Genomic DNA, 12,638 nt, shown 5'->3' on the forward strand with positions numbered 1-12,638 from the left:
TTTGTCGTTGGTATATTTTACTGCATTTAATTGTACTTTAAAATTGTAAAGATTTACGAATTGATAGTGATTGCCCACCGAAAGCGATCAATGATCGCGGGCCTTGGAATAGGAGTCGCCTAAGGCTCCGAACCAAATAAATCTTGGTATTTAGGTTGTTTGTTCTTATTTCCGCTGCATTTATTTCTGATTCTTCCGAAACGGAAAGTGAAAGCCATGAGCGCTATTCACCCTCCCCCCTCCTCTAGTGCTTTCGATCCAACATTTTCTCCTTGTGCCTAGTATCCAGTCAACCCTTTGACCTACTTAGACTTTTAGTTACAGGTGTCCGATCAACCTTAATCCACTTGGATTCCTACTGCCTGGCTTCACTCACTAGGACTTCCTTACTGCCTAGCTTCACTCACTAGAGCTTTTCATCTGGCTTCACTGACCAGGATTTTCACACTGTCTAGCTTCACTGACTAAGACTTTCACCTGCTTGGTTTCACTCACCAGGACTTTCAACTATCTGGCTTCACTCACCAGGACTTTCACCTAGCTTCACTCACTAGTATTTTCCTTCTGCCTAGCTTCACTTACTAGGGTTTTCACCTAGTTTCACTCACTAGGATTTTCCTTCTACCTAGTTTCACTCACTAGGACTTTAACCTAGCTTCACTCACTAGGATTTTTCTTCTGCCTAACTTCACTTACTAAGACTTTCCAACTGCTTGGCTTCACTCACAAGACTTTCCACACCAAGTGTTCGATCAACAGTGACCCATTTGGATTTTCTTCTTTTGTCAGCCTTCCTGTTGGACTTGCCCTTGCCTAACCTTCAGTTAGGACTTTCCAGTCAACCTTGACCTACTTGACTTTTCTCCACACAAAACTGGTCAAACCTTAACCAATGGGGACATAACCAATGGGGACTTTTCTGTCAACCTTACACCAACAAAGGAAAAATGTAAAGGAAAAATATATACATTAGAGAAACATAAGTTTTGGAGACATTACAAGGCTAGGAGGGTAAAACCCTCAAATAAAAAGTTTCTTCTAAACAAATTATACAAAATCAGGGAAGGCGTCCGCCGGGATGTTATCCAAAATCTTCTAACAGCGTATAAATTTCCTTGAGATGTCTGTCATCTGGTAGCCGCCCTTTCTCAGCTACTTCTTCGCCCCTCTTGCTCCTTAGTCGAATATTTTGATAATCTGATCATCGAGTATTTGATTTAAGTCCTTAAAGTGTAAATACTCCACTTGGAATGTCTCCAACTGACTAGACTCCCTTGCCTTGTAACTTGCTAACTTGACTTGTGAGGCCTCCAGTTTGACCTTTAGGGCATCCAACCGGCATCCTTGGAGTCAATTATTTGTTGTTTCTCTTCAAGTTGAAGTTCCTTAACAATCTATTCGGTCGCTCGGCTAGCCTACTCTGAGACAAGTGTCATTTCTACTTCTTCAAGCTTCTTGGCGAGGGATCGAGCTTCCTTATTCTTTAGATCGAGATCTTCTATAGCTCTGTCCTTCCGAGTATTCTTGAAACAGAGGTGGGCATCAAAAGTGTTCAGTTGTTTCTTGAGCCTCTCAATCTTGATGGCCTGCCTGATCATGGCCCTTATCCTTCTCTATTGTAAGAGCTCACTCAGCTCTTAATAGTTGCTCCAACTGGCTCTCTAGATCGCCTTTCAGTTGAGCAATTTCAGCTTGCAGTCGATCGGCTGGATCTCAAGAAGTTCTTGCTCCTCCGGTCGAGTCCTTCAAAGTTTTGTTTTCATGACTTAGCTTCTCCATTCTTTGGCACATCGCTAAGCCATTCACCTAGAACTAGAGGAATGAAGGGAAAACAAATGAATACATATAAGGGAAAGGAGTATAGAAGAGTGAAAAACATTTACCACAGTGACATCTTAGGAAAACCGATCAGCCAGGTCCTCGAGGGTATTTGTTTTCGTATGCACTCGGAGTGTATCCAGGTTTACTCCAATGGGCCATGTATTCTTATCAGGTGTTTGGGCAAGCGACTCTGAAGGCTAGTGGAAAGCTACTCTTGTGAATGCAGTTTAAGTGTTCTTGAAAATTTATTATGCTTAATCTGTCCGTTCAGTCCCAAAGCGTCAGATTTCATCTTCGACTTGGATTTGGAAGCAAAAGTTATTTTGGAATGAGGTTGCGATAGTTCAGTCAGAGGGGGTAGCAAAAATGAAACTAGTGCAGTGGGGATCACCCCAACCGGCAGCTCGGAGAGTGAGGGTGTCCGCTCGGATGATGCAAGAGTGGTCTGATCGGCTCCAATTGTAATATACTGAATAAATACACACACATATAGAATAATTAAAATGATTAAAAAATGGAACAATTAAATTTATGTAGAAAAAAATAAATTTGTATCGTTAAGAATTAAGAGGGAAATATGTTTATATAAAATAATAATAAATCTATAAATAATGAGCACATAAATGGGTATAACCACATTAAACTTAAAATTTTTTCTAAAATTTATTTAGATTTTTCTGGATTTATTTATTGAAATTAAGAATAATTCATAGGGATTATTCGATTAGGATGGACAGGATCTATTAGATTTATCTATTTAGAGAGTTGATTAATTAAAAGAAATGGATAGTTTCTTTTATTTGCCCTAGCTTCGTTTCGTCGCAACAGACCCCCTCATCTCACGATTTTCACCTGACGTCGTGCCATCTTCGCCCGACGCCGCACCGCCTCCACCCAATGTCACAGACACCCCGCGCCGCCCATTGAGTCGTGTCCGTCTGAGTAGTGGGCTAGGGTTGGGAGGGGTTGCCAGTGATTGGGATGCTGCCGGCATCGCGTCATCTTCCACTCAGTGTTCTCGCCCGACGTCGCCACGCCGCCTTGCTACCCTGTCGCCCTCTGCCATCCTAGGAGAGGGGCTGCGGTCGGTCACTGTGGCTGTCGTCGGAAAACAAGGACACCGCTGAACAACAGTTACTGCTATTGCGGGCGCCGTCGCCACCGCCAATTGTCTACACCCTTGACACTGTTGCTCCACACGCAGATTGTCGTGAGCCACCGCTGGAGCAGTGAACTGCCACCGGAGAAGAAGTCGTAGGTAATGAGGTTTATACCTAAGTTCACTCATTCAATTTAGTTGATCAAATCCTATTAGCAATCAGGGTTAATCTCACTATAGGAATTGAAATTTGCTTGTTGATTTGGGATGTGAATAACTGTCTGCTTCTTCTGTTCACAGTGAGGTTAATGAGCTATGCTTTCATTCAATAAGTTCTCACCTGCTAACAGTAGGGATAAGGGTTGAACCTTGTTACTAATTGGTGTGATTAGCTAAAAAGCATGCGACTTAATTGAGTTAAGTATATGATGGTTAGATTTATAGTATAATAAATGGGTTGATAGATTAATGAAATCATGAATCTAATAACTTATCCCATGCTTATCCTAATCGGTTACTGGTTTTCTATTTATTTTAGTATTCAGTTTTGTTGAATTGATCGCATGTGAGAGGGGGATAAATCACGTGATTTTCAAAAACTCATTTTGTTAGTTTTAAAATCACAAGTATGTGCAGCGAAAAGTACGTATGAAATCAAAATTAAAAAGACACGAGAAAGACACAAGTGATTTACTTGGTTCGGAGCCTTCGGCGACTCCTACTTTAAGACCCAAGTCCTGTGGATCTATCGATGGATAATTCACTAAAGGACTCTTTTGATATCTCTGAAAGAGGAAATCGAGTACAAAGAAAGTTCAAACAAGTGCAACACACTGCACTTGTCCTTTTGCAGTAATCAAGTACACAAATGAAATGTTACCGACACTTTTAGAAATAGAAGTAGGAGTACTCGTGTGTCGGTGTCAGTCTACCGACTGTGATCGAAAGTTCTTAGAGTAGTTTTCGGGTGCAGTAGAGTCATAACAGAAGCCTGGGGCAATCAGAAGCTCAAAAGAATGCGTGGTGGCTCGTATGTCAGTGTTGTTCCAATGCCTTCTCGAGACAGCCTTATAAAAGGCATGGAACGTCTTCCATAGCCGTGGAAGGCGCCTCCAATGAGGCAAATTCGATCCCGAATAGTCCGACACTTATCCACAACTTCAGCCAAAATTTATTTTGTGGAAGACATCTTCCATAGCCATAGAAGGTACCTTTTATAAACAGTACTAAGACGCCTTCACTGTTTGAGAGTGCCTTCGGTACTGTTCATCCGAAAGTAATTTTTCTCCTTTTGTCCTGTAAAACAACATTAGTCCTAATAACCTACAAAATAAGTATTAGAACAAATAATAATTAATAATAATAAAGGGTAGTAATTAGTCTCTGTCCTCTTAAGACTAGGAACTAGTCAAGGTCTCAGCTTAAGGATCTCAAATGGACCTAAACTGGATCGGCATCTACTGTCCCTTCAATCGGGAGCATCCTCACTCGGTCACTCTCCTCCAGTGACTTACCTTAACTTACTAATTTGTTAGACATCCGGTCAGCCAGTCGATCTGTTTGAACTTCATGCCAGCTATTCGATCGACCCGTTGAGCTAGCTGGACTTCTTGCCAGATATCCAGTCAGCCCATCGACCTATCTGGACTTCGTATTAGCTATTCGATCGGTCCGTCGACCTAACTAAATTTCTTGCCAGATATCCGATCAACCCGTCGATCTATCTGGACTTCGTACAGCTATCCGATCGGCACATTGACCTAGCTGGATTTCTTGCACACTTAATCAAGTGGTTGGATCACAATAAAATCTAACTTAACTTACTTATCATTCATTAAAACTTGAGTTAGATCGTTAGTGCAAACTGTACCAATAATCTCTCCCTTTTTGATGTAATGATAAATTGGGTTAAGTTAGGAAAAATAGACAAATATGATTATGATTTCGTTGTTAAGTTGTTTGCTAACTGAATCCCTAAGTTGTTTACTAACTTAATCCCTATCCCTCTCCCTTTGTCATTCATCAAACACATTAATAGACAACTAAGTAAAAAAATGTACTAAGTAAAAAATATGATAAGTTCCAGGATTACTTGGGGGAGTTAAAAACAAACTTTTATAACCATAACAGCTTTTCAAAGTGTTTTCAAAAAGTATTGGTCAACATATCGTAGAATCCTTTCAAAATAATTTTGAAAACTATTAGCTTTGCAAACTGCTTTAGAAAAAAATTTAAGCGTAGAAATGATTTTTAAGAAGCGTTGAAAATAATTTACAAGACATCTTTCAAAGCAAGTTTCAAAGATTGAAATGAGTTTCAAATTGATTTTTTTAAAGAAGTTGCTGTAGAGCTTTTCAAAAACATTTTTAAAAAAAATGGGTTAAAGTAGTTTATAAAAATTGAAACAGTTTTTAAAATAATTTTTCAAAATATGTGATTTGATCATAATTTTTCAAACATGTGATAAACGTTTTATAAAGTGGAATTTTGAAAGGTATAAGGAATGTTTTCAAAATTTATCGAATTTTAAGACAATTTTTAGAGATATTATCCCCCTCCTGAACCTGATATTATTTCAAAATAATCTAATCAATTATAAATTATCCTTAACTGTCTAACCGTTAGTTACTAACTAACTACCAGAAGATAACAATGTTCACTTGGTTAGTCAGGTTAAGTCCTTTATCTAGTTAGTGTTTGACTAAACTAGATTACTTAACCTGATTACTATAAGTTTGATATTTAACACCCAGATTTATGTTGATGCACTTATGTAAGCATCTTAAGTCCAGGCAATTTGCCTATGCATCTCACCCTTTTCTAAGATTGGCAATACACAAACAAGGTAGCCCTAATGTATTGGTGAGATGCTCAAGTCCTAGATCTATAAGAACATGCTTTCTATAGGTATGACCTAGAATAAGGCTAAAATTGATTTTAAAAATTCTAAAATAAGGAAATTTTGAAAAAAATGTAAGGAAAAATTTTACTCTAGAATTTGCAAATTATTTAAAAATAAAAAAAATAATGGTCTAAGTCTATGAAACACACTCCTAATTTAACAAATAGACTGAAAGAGAGAATACTAACTGAAGATAGTAAGTTAAACAATATACAATGCATAATAGTATATGTAACATGATCAAGTCTGATCATCATCGGCAGGTGGTGGTGGTAGGGGTCGCTCAGGTGCGCGCAGAGCCTGAAGAATCTATTAGGACCCTTGGCGGCCGGCTAGAGGGGGGTGAATAGCCCCTACACAAAAACAAAACAAAACTTTTCTCGGACAAATAACTTGATTAAAATAATACTTGCATATAACTAATAAAGAAAATAAAAGGAAAGAGGCACTAAGAATTTACTTGGTTATAACTGGGGAGGTTGTTAATCCAAGGCAATAAAAGAGCGCACTAAAAATCTCCTCTGGGCGAATAAGTCTCTTACAGCAATGAACACATAGAATCAGAAAGCTAAATAGAAAAAGCGTACAAGTGTTGTTTCACTATTTTTTGTTGTCTTTAGCTTCGGGGAGCAGGGCTGTTTATATAACTCTGCTCGGGATGCTTAGAAGGGTTCCAGGCGCCTAGAATGGGATAATATTTTATCCCCGATGCAATGGTATGTGCCACATCAAATTTGGCTAAGTTTTGAGTTCCGGGCACCCCGGATTGCTCTGGGCTCCCGGAATGGTTCCGGATGCCCCGAACTGCTCCGGGCACCCGGAATGGTTCCGGGTGCCCCGAAGGTGAAAGTCAACCTTTTGTTGACTTTCTCTTCAGGCCTCTAGCTTCGGCTCCGCTTGTTTCGGTCTGGATCTTCTACTTTAGCTCTGCTCGTTTGGGTGATTTTAGTCATCCAGAATAGGGCTCACCCGAACCCAACTTCCGGCCTTCTCGAGCAAGCTTCCGCTCCAACTTCTCATCCATTGGAAACGTCGTGCGCCTCCTTCTCGTCTGCCCACATACTCTTCCGCAGCGCCTCATCCCTCAGATGCACTGAGCCCGTCGGCTCTCTCTCGTGTCATCCTTCTCGCTAGCTTCGTCTTTTGCTAGATATCCTGTGTTCCTAAGTTCCTGCACACTTGGAAATAGGATTAAACACAATAGGATCTAACTTAACTTGTTTGATCACATCAAAACTACCTTGGGGTACCAACAATTTCTCCCTTTTTGATGTGAGCAACCCAAGTTAAGTTAGGGTAAACCAACATAAAGTAAAAGCAATAAATTTAAGCTACCTCTCCCTAGACTTAATCTTCCTTTCTCCCCCTTTGATCACATAAAAAATGGGGCACCAAAAATCTAAGGGGTAATTTTTTAAAAATAATAAAGTTTTTAGTTTAAAAAAAAAACTCTGATTTTCCAATAATTTTGAAAAACTTATCAAGTATTCGAAAACTTTGAAAAAACTTGAAAATAATGTTGATATCACTTTTGATCCGGTAGTAAGAACAGGGGACCCCGCCCTGTGGAGTCAACGCCACGTGGAAGTCACAGTGGCAGTTATCCATCCGGAGAGGGCCGGGTCCGATCGGACGGTCGGTCGGCCGCCCGGTGGAATTGAACGTCCGGAGAGGGATGGGTTCGAGCGGCTGGCCGACCGGACGATATTCGGCTGATGGTTAAAGGCGCCCTGTCGAAATCAGGGTTCCGGCGCTCAGTGGAAAAGGTCGCGGGGCCGAGCGGACGTCCCGCTCGGCCAAAGCCATAAGGTAACACTGCTAATAGTCTCCACAAAGCACGTGATGGAAGATCTCCCAAGTAAACCACCGCGTATACGTCGTAGGATGTTGAGGAGTCACTTGGGAAGCGGATCTGGAGCGAGGGAAAAGGACAAGAGCGTCTTTTCGACAGTATGTTTCACGTGTGGGCGCGTTCAAATCTTGTGACGGATTCTTGTCCCATCGAGACGTCTTGAGGCTATGCGGTATGGGTTAGGAAGCTGACAAGTCCTTCTTGGAGTATGGGCCGTGGACACGTGTACACCTCGGTAGGTGTATACTCACTTCTTGACGCCCATATAAAGGCCCTCATTCTTCGGAGGTCGCATTCTCGAGTTTTGAAGTCCTTGTTTCTTTCTTGAGCCGCGACTTGGCGTCGGAGGGTGCCGGAACCCCTTCGGCCCGACTTCACGAGTTCGCGGAGCTTCGTGCCCTAGTCGAAGATCCACGGCGGTCGAGCGCCCGTGCCTAGCGTCAGTTGATTGAAGATTCGGACGGGATCGATTGGCGCCGTGCAGGAGCGCTCCTGCGTCCGAGCGAAACAATGGGCGGGCGGGCGGACGACAACTGCGGTGGCGCTTTCGACGGAGGAACTCGACGCCTGATCGAGATAAGGGCATGACTTGTGGGCAAAACAAAAGCGCGGTCGGTAGGAGCGGCAAGCAACGTCGTCTGGTGGCGGCGGAGGCACCACAGCCACCGTTGCATTCATCGCCCTATTCCGCACCCGTAAGCCGCAATGACTAATAGAGATCGGGATCTTCTTGATGAAAGGCTGGGCGAGATGACGAAAAGGAAAAGCCCCGGCGGACATCGCAGAGGATTAATCGCCGATTTTGGAGGCTATTCTACGAGATCCTCTGCCCAAGTGCCTCCGGCGATCGGCGAGTATAATGGGACAACAGACTCGGATGATCGTCGGGTAAGTTTGATAACTGACTCGCTCCATGATACGGATGGGTAAAACGCGAGTTTTCTTACTACTCTCTGGGATCGGCTCAGCGGTGGTTTGGAGGTGCCGGACGGATCCATCACAAGCTTGAGGACTTCGAGACGCCTTCCTCCACCATTTGCGGTAGTCGCTACTGCGAAACGAGTGTGAGCACATTCGCCGTCAAAGCCGTGAATCGCTCAGAGCTTACATCCACCGGTTCAACAAAGTGGCGATGGACATTCCAACGGCCACTTCGGAAACTATGATGAATGCCTTTACACAAGGCCTGTGGAGGGGACTTCTTCCGCTCGCTCGTTCGGAAGCCGCCTCGGGACTACCGTATGCTCACGAGCCAACGAGTACATCAACGTGGAGGAGGCCCAGGCGGCCGAAGAAAGGAAGCAATGATCGAGCTTCGCCGCCGATCGAGCGCCGACCGGCTACCAGCAATCCGCCCCCAAGGCACCGAGGGCTCGCTGGCCCAAGCGAAGAAGAAATGGACCCGATGTTCCTGCTCTTTCCACCGGACGGACATGCACAACACAAGGATTTCGAAGTCTTCCCTTTGTGGCTCATCCCGTCCCCGGAATGGCGGCGACGGTCTCCCTCGATCGGCCGTGACGAAAGAACTCGTGAAGCCGGTAGGCGCGGTGATAGCGACGGCAATAGACTCGATCGGCGTCGCTCTCAGGCGGGAGAATCGCGGCGTCAAGAGAAAGGTCTCGACCATCCGCTCGGGAGGAAGAAAATAAAGCAGAAGGCGGATGAACATTATTTGGTGGGCGACCGGAGGAGACTCCAACCGGCGAGGAAGGCGGCGTCAAGCGACTCGATTCATGCGGTCGGTGCGGTCGAGAAAGGCGGCGGACCGAGATAAGCTTGGCCCGAGACTTGGAAGGGTCGAGTGCCGCACGTGACTCGCTCTCCTCGTGAGCGGTAATAGCGAATTACACTATCCACCGTGTTTTTATTGATACAGGGAGCTCGGTCAACATCATCTTCAAGAAAGCATTCGATCAGATGCAAATTGACCGAGCCGAGCTGCTGCCCATGACAACTCCACTCTACGGGTTCACGGCCAACGAAGTCCTGCCGGTCGGGCAAATCCGGCTAGCCATCTCACTGGGAGAAGAGCCGCTCAGGAGGACGAGGACAGTGAACTTCGTAGTGGTGGACTCTCCCTCGTCCTACAACGTCATTTTGGGACGAACGGCAGGGCAATGCCAGACACTTGGTAAAAATCCCTTTCGAATACCAGAGGGGTGATAATGGGAGAGCGGATGAACACATATTTTGGTTATGTAAAAAGACAGCAAATATAAGGAAAACATTGCATTAAAGTTAAAGCTTTAGGCCGAGCGACCCAATTACAAAACAGGATGATATCCTGGCGAGTGACCGAATTACAGAAAGCTACTCAATATAATCATAAAGGTCCCTGGGAATGTTATTCAGAAGCGCCACCTGATCGCCGGCCGGAATAGCAGTAGACTCCGGGAGAGGACCCTTAGACTTCAGATAAGTGGTGGTGGCGGTCATAGCCAAGTCGAAGGCTGTGTACATTCGCTCGCATATTTTCTCTGAGAATTCGGGCGAGCGGATGTAGCTCTGTCTTAAGGCAGCAACTCGACTCGGCTCGGCATCTTGATATTCTTTGAAAGCCGCCTGGGAGCTAGTAAGGGCCTCATTCAGATTCTGAATCTTAGCCGCGTCGGCCGAGCGGCCTGCCTTCTCCCTGTCGAGCTGCTCTGTCAATTCCTTTATCTTCAGCTCCAGGCCCCGAGCCTCAACGTTCTTCTTCTCCAGATCGGAGATAGCTGTATTCTTCCGAGTGGTGGCCAGGGTTATTTTTGTGTCAAGCGACTTGACTTGTCGCTCGGACTCGGCGAGGTGGGCACAGTGTGTCTTCTGCTTCGGCCGCGGTGAGTTTGAGCTTTCTTGACTCTTTTTGCGGCCGGAATAGGAAGGGCCACGAACGGACGGACCAACTACGACCTTCAGTTGTCGCAGCTCTTCATCCACCAAGGCCAAGCGGTTGGAAACCGCAATTTCCTCCACCCATCTCTGGCAAAAGAAAATTATAGTTATTAGAGGCCGATCGGAAATAATGCATACAAAACTTAGTAGAGCAAACTTACCCCCGCGGCCTCCCGCATGTGGCTATTGGCCAAGTTTCCGAGGGGGATCAGCGCTGTGCGTGCCCGAGCATCGGCCCACATCTCAGCTAGGGGCCCTTTCAAGGTGATGGTGTGCTCGGGCGCGGTTGGGCGGTCGACCTCTGGAAGCAGCTCTTCAGTCGGTAGGTGAAGAGTGACCCGAATCGTGCGACCGTGACCGGGGGTCGTCCGACCGGCAGTCGGAAGGGGATCAGAAGCCGGCGCAGAAAAATGCAAATGAATGGTCGAGCGTTGGACTGAGTGACGAGCGGGCGGAAGGGTGCTGATTGGAATAGCCTCCACTAGAGCAGCGAGCTCGTCCCAATCCGAAGGCGTCTGGTCGGACGAGATGGTTTCGGTCTCTGGCGCCTTGCCCCGAGCAGTTGCAGTGACCCGCTCGGATGGTTGGTCTCCACTCGGCGTCTCTTTTGTAGAGGCTGCTCCTCCTCCCGAGCGGAACCTTCCTCGGGGGCAGTTCGTTCTCTTGAGGGGGTGGCGCCGCTAGCCACATTTTGTTGGGAAGCTTGAGCGGCCGACTCAGCTTGAGTTCCACTCTCTCCTTCATGGGATCCGGCCATTTGGATGCCCAGGCTTCCGTCTCTTTGGCCATGCTCTCTGCCGCCTTTCTCTTCAAAACACCGGCCATGATGAATCCATGACGATGTCCGTAAAGAAAGGAAAAGAAATCGGTTAACAATCAAAGCAAATCCAACCAAAGTTCTTACCGAAGGCGGCGGAAGAGGAGTCCGTATAGGACTTACCGAAGATGTACATCACTCCCTCGTGGAGAAGTTTGTTGATGTCAAGTCGCAGACCGGCGAGTATGTTGGTGGAGGTAGTCCGGTCGGGTCTTGAACTTCTTGAACTCGGGTTGGGTGACTGCCATTGGGTCGGGAAGTTGGCCCGATTGGGCATACGGATGTAGAAAATAATCCTTCAATGTTTATTGGAAGTAGGAAGTTGTTGAAAAGCCGGGCCGAGCTTGGAACATGAAGGTGCCCTGCTCGGCTTGCTTGGGGTAATAGAAATAAAGAAGACCTCCGGTCGGAGGGGATGTTGTGAATCTTAAACAAACGACAACACCGCAGAGGAGACGGAAGGTATTGGGTACTAAACTGCCGAGCGGCATGCCGAAAAAAGGGCAGAAAGGATTCGAACCGGGTCGGGAGGGCGGGGGAGAGCGAAACGAGAGGAAAGTGTCGCTCAGCGAGGCAGGCGGAGGGGGCGGCGCCGGCTCCTGACCGTCTGCGATGGAGGTCCACAAGACGTCGGATTCGTGGAGCTCGACGGCGGCGATCGTGGATTCGCCGGAGGGCGGCGAGGGCGACAAGATGCCGAGGAGGCGGGATCGAAACTGAGAAAAAATTGCGGAGGAAACACCGGAAAGGAGGAAGGAAAGATATAAAACCTTGCTGCGGGGAAAGGGATCAAGGAAAAGGCGCCGGAGAGCGTCGGAGAGCAGAAACAGGATCGCCGGAGCTCCGAAGTGCAGGGGGCAATGGTCGAAATCGCGGAGGCAAGTGAGGAAGAGAAGGAAACGAAGAATTTATAGGGTGAAGGTGGGCGGCCTCCAGTTGGATCAGTCACGGAATCAAGCATCGTCGAGCCGTCCATTTGAATCGCGATCACGTGAAATACCACGCCACCGCGCCGATAGCGATGCTCACGTGGCATTGATCATTCGGACATTTAATGGCGTACTCGACCTTAATGTCGAAGATTGGCGAACACGAGGAGATCCGGTGAATGCCATTGTTGGCTACCTCTATGGTTGGTCGAGCGGAGGATACCAACACGGAGCCGCTCGTCCAGATTCTTAGTCCTCAGTTGGACTAAATCTCCTTCGACTAGACTTGAAAGGGAGGCAGTGATCGGTAGTAAACAGGGGACCCATACATGGAGTCAGCC

The 12,638-nt window shown here is 46.2% G+C and overlaps 1 protein-coding gene across 6 annotated transcripts in view; it reads left to right on the top strand.

Moving 5' to 3' along the window:
* Positions 1–2,611: 2,611 nt before the first annotated feature.
* LOC121996037 (general transcription and DNA repair factor IIH subunit TFB5-like) overlaps positions 2,612–12,638 on the top strand; it is a 29,240-nt gene continuing 19,213 nt past the window's right edge. For all 6 annotated transcript variants that reach the window (XM_042549842.1, XM_042549843.1, XM_042549844.1 and 3 more), the window contains exon 1: positions 2,612–3,079. The gene's annotated coding sequence lies outside the window, so the exon portion shown is untranslated. The remainder of the gene's footprint in view (positions 3,080–12,638) is intronic.

Source organism: Zingiber officinale, chromosome 6A, assembly GCF_018446385.1.
Source record: "Zingiber officinale cultivar Zhangliang chromosome 6A, Zo_v1.1, whole genome shotgun sequence".
In the NCBI taxonomy this organism is placed as follows: Eukaryota; Viridiplantae; Streptophyta; class Magnoliopsida; order Zingiberales; family Zingiberaceae; genus Zingiber; species Zingiber officinale.